Below are 4,261 nucleotides of genomic sequence, written 5' to 3' on the forward strand. Positions count from 1 at the left end.
GATACTCATTTGCTATGTAAATATTTTAGTTGCTTTCTTAAAAAGAAAGGAAATCCAAACAAATTTAAAAAATTTTAATTTCCAAAAAATATTTTCGAAGCACCAAAATCCTTGGGGACATTGCTTTGTCACTCGAGATCTCCGACCCAGGAATTTGGTGTTTCATTTCCTTTATTTTTGAACTGCTAGGGGGAGGAAGAGCCTTGCAGAGAGGAGAAAAGGCGGTTGCCTTTAGAAATTTGAATTCCGCTTTTCGAGGAACGTACAGTTGCTTGCATTATATGGCAACCGTTCGACTTCTACTCTGAAAAGGCTGGAGGTATTTGATTCTCAATCAGAATCAATCGTCCACTTTCTGTCTACTCTTATATTTCTCTCTCTAAATAATTTTCCCCAAAATCGTTTTCAAACCCTAACCAAACCTACCCCGGAAATTGTGCAGTTGCAGGTAACTATGAAGAAAGTACAAGGAACCACCGTGAAGAAGGAAGACCCAGCCACCAGACCACCTTCCGACGAGTCGTCCGGACAACCGCCATTACAATCGACTTTTTCGGCGCTCGACATTCTTTCAGAATGGAACCCGACTCCTGTGCAAGGTTCCTCTACCGTCAAGAGTCCCGATGAGGAGGCATTTTTGAAGGAACTAGAAGAGAAGTTCGGAAGTAAAGAGGAGGTCGAGAAACTGTTCTCCCGTATCTCGATGTTTCGTCAGCCACCGCCGGCAATTCCTGGGGAATCAGAGGCGCAACCACCGAGTTCAAACTTAGGGGTTTCCAAAACCCTAGATCAGACGCATGCAATTGGGCCGAACCCAAACAGCGGCCTCGAGGAGGACAACGTCAGTGGATTTGCCGAAGAAATTGACAGGATGGCGGTGGATTACTCGGCGGAGGGAATCGCGAGGGAAGGTAACGCTTCTGCCATACAATTAGTGGAGGGGGAAACCCCGGTGGTTGAATATGTGAGGGGGAAACCCCTTTTTATGAGAATGTGGAGGGGGAAACCCCGAATGTGTATGTGGAGGGGGGAACCCCGTTTGATCTCGAGGGGTCGACCCCGACTTTGCTTGTTGAGGGGGAAACCCCAATTGTGTCTGAGGGAGAAATCCCTAACAAATCTGAGGAGGAGACTCCGGTTAAATCTATGGGGGAGACCCCAGTTACGTGTGCTGAGGGAGTAATCCCTAAAAAATCTGGAGGGGACGAGGTCCCCGTTGATGTTGAAGGACAGAGGCCCGAAGAGGAAGGGCCGACGAAGGTAGTGGATCTAGAAGAGGAACCAGAGGACGCACCCACTGATCCGCGGGCGTCAAGGAGGATGGTCCGGTGAAGCTTGCTGGACGAAGTGGATGAGGATGACCAGACAAAGGGATCAGAATTTCTGGCCCCGGGAGCGACAAGCATGCAGGAGGGAGAGAAACCTGACTCTGAAGAAGAGGTAGACGCCGAGGAAGAGCGTCGAGTGGCCAAAGAACGCAAAAGGAAGGGAAAGACAACTGTCGTCCCTCGGCCTAGGAAATCTCAGAGACTCATCTCCGTCGGGAAAGCTCCCCGCCCACTCCCCAAGGCCCCTGGACCTGTTAATGAGAGTAGCGAGACCGAGGAGGAAGAGGAGGTCCTAAACTTCGAGCGAGAAGAAGTATGGATCACGAAGAAGCTCTTAGGAGCTATGTCTAAGTTCAATGACTCGAAGAGGACATAGACGTACAAGGATCGGAGCGCAGTTGGAAAATTGGCCAAATTAGGGAAGAGGTACGATGCGGACGCATTGAAGGAGATAGAGTCTGACGAAGAATTCCTTGGCCACATTAAGGGAATAGGCTTTGAGTGGCTCCTGAACCACAGTGAGCAGGAGGTGCCAGTTAAAGCGGCCCGTGAATTCTTCTCTACCTTCAGGTTCAAGGCTACTACCGATCCAGATACGAACTCCATCTCTTTCCGCTTCTTCACCATCGAGCATACCATGAGTGTGAGGGAGTGGTCTTTGAGGATGAGGTTGTTTAGCAACGCCGAGGATGATGAGGGCATTTGGGACGACAGAGCATATGGCCCACCAAAGGACACACCCGGATTCTCACCACAAACTGCTTGGGAATACTTAACACACGCCAGGAGCGAAATTTTCAAGACCAACATATCAAAAGGGATCCACCTCACCGACCATCTCCTCCGTTTCGCCCAGGAATTCATCAGGTACAATCTGATGGGCACGGCCAGCTCCAGCATCACCACCACCGAGCTATACTTCACTTGGTGCATGTCTAAACGCATCAGGGTTCACCTTGGATATTGGTTAGCTCAGGCATGCCACCAAATGACTGCCAACCCCTCTCATCACATGTACACCTGCCACCTTCTAGGCGCTTACATAGAGCTCAACTTCATCCTGAAGTATGGGAAGACAGAGCCGAGTGTTACAATGTGTGAGGCCCCGGAGCTGTTCGGCATGGAGTACTTCTTCAACAAAGGGCTCCTGCACATGGAGGGGACAGAGTTATGCTTCTACAACATAGGTGCCAACGTGGATAAGGTGAAGCATGAACCGGAGCTGGTGGAAGATGTGGTGAATGCGGACGTGGCAGAGCTGCGGAAGGAGATGGCTGTGGTGAGAGAAAATATTGATGAGGTCAAGGAGGTGCTGCAAGAGATTAAGGGGAGTTTGAACACCCTAGCTGGACGCTCAACTGCCCAGAATGAGCGAATGACCGAGGCGGTCAAGCTGCAGAAAATGGCAGTATGGTTGGGAGAGGTTTTTCCCCAACTCAAAGAGAAGCGACAACCCGTGTTAGAGTTTGTATACTAGAAATCACCTTTCGAGTGATTGAATACTGCAAAACTCTTATTTTATTTTCCAAGGAATAAAACAGATTATTTTTGTCATAATGTTGTTATGTTTTACATTTAATGGATGTTAATGCATGTTTAAATGTATAAGTTAACTTAACAAAGTCTAAGTCTTTGTTTCAGTAGACCGGTTGTGGGCGTCGTCCACTTTAAGGTAACACGGTCAGTTCTAAACAAAGAAAAAGATGAATTTCACAACCTAGATGGAATTTGACTATCCATCGAGAAAGGTTGCAATGTCAGTCCGCATATTTCTAAGCCTTACTGAAATAAGATGACATTGGTGTGGTATAGCACTGAACGGATCTAACAGCAAGACTTGTCCTTGGGCTATCTACTGAAAGACGAGGTCTTGATAATATTTGTTTCTTAATCAATGTAGGTTAGCATTGAGCATACGGTATTGATTATGCACTACTTTGACTTATCAAATGGTGCGGGTTTTTCGTAACCCAATTATCCTGATATATTGGGTAGTGGTGATCAATATCTAGCGGTGCTAGGATTGCTATTATATTGAATCGTGCACAAGGAGAGTCTCGTTTGATAATGTCCTCAAGAGGAGCGTGAAACAAGGTTTTATTATTCGGAACCTAGCTAGTTGGAGTTTGATTACTCTATGAATAATAAATAAGTGTTTCATGCTAAGTCCACTCTTGGAATTAATAAGAAGTTAATTAATTATGTCAGTAGCAGACATTAATTAATTAATGGACATTTTAATCTTAAGCACGAGAAATGAAAGTTAAACGGAAACCCGGATTACTTGTACTTTCGGATTTGGATGAGGAGAGTTCAATATTACTTCTGTAGTGGCTGCTCGTAATATTCCAATTATAACTTATATTAAATTGTGGGTTCAATTTAATTAGTAAAAAGTAAATTGGATGAGCCCATATCCAAAACCTTCCATAGATCCCTGTCTGGGCCCAAAAGGAACTTAATATAACTAGGAGAATAAAGGAGACAGAAAGAACACAATTTTCATTACTGAAATTTTCGAAAATTTTTGGCCCCTAAGCTGAAGGAATTTTCGAATTCCTCTACTATTCCAAAAAGGATTTCTTCTGTCTTCTTTATTTAAGTCCTAGTATTCTAGTAAGATCAGCCCACACTGATATTGGGATACAGTTCGAGAACCAGAGAGAAGATTTGTGGTCTAGTACTCAAAGCATCACGTGGAGAAGAAGCTAGCCATCTTCAATTCTTTGGAGAATTAATTAGGTATTTTTCTGCTCCGTAGAAAAGCATGTTTTAGGTTTCATTATTCTTAAAGCATGATTAATTCAAGTTATGAGCATGATACATGTGATAATTACGCGAATAGGTTTTGTCTAAATAATCTGCTAAATAGATCTGATTATTATGTAATTGATTTATGTGAGCGCTTCCGCTGCCAGTTCCTTCAACTCGGC

This window comes from Salvia hispanica, chromosome 4 (genome assembly GCF_029641045.1).
Source record: "Salvia hispanica isolate PSC_SH4W2 chromosome 4, Shi_PSC_v1, whole genome shotgun sequence".
Classification (NCBI taxonomy): domain Eukaryota; kingdom Viridiplantae; phylum Streptophyta; class Magnoliopsida; order Lamiales; family Lamiaceae; genus Salvia; species Salvia hispanica.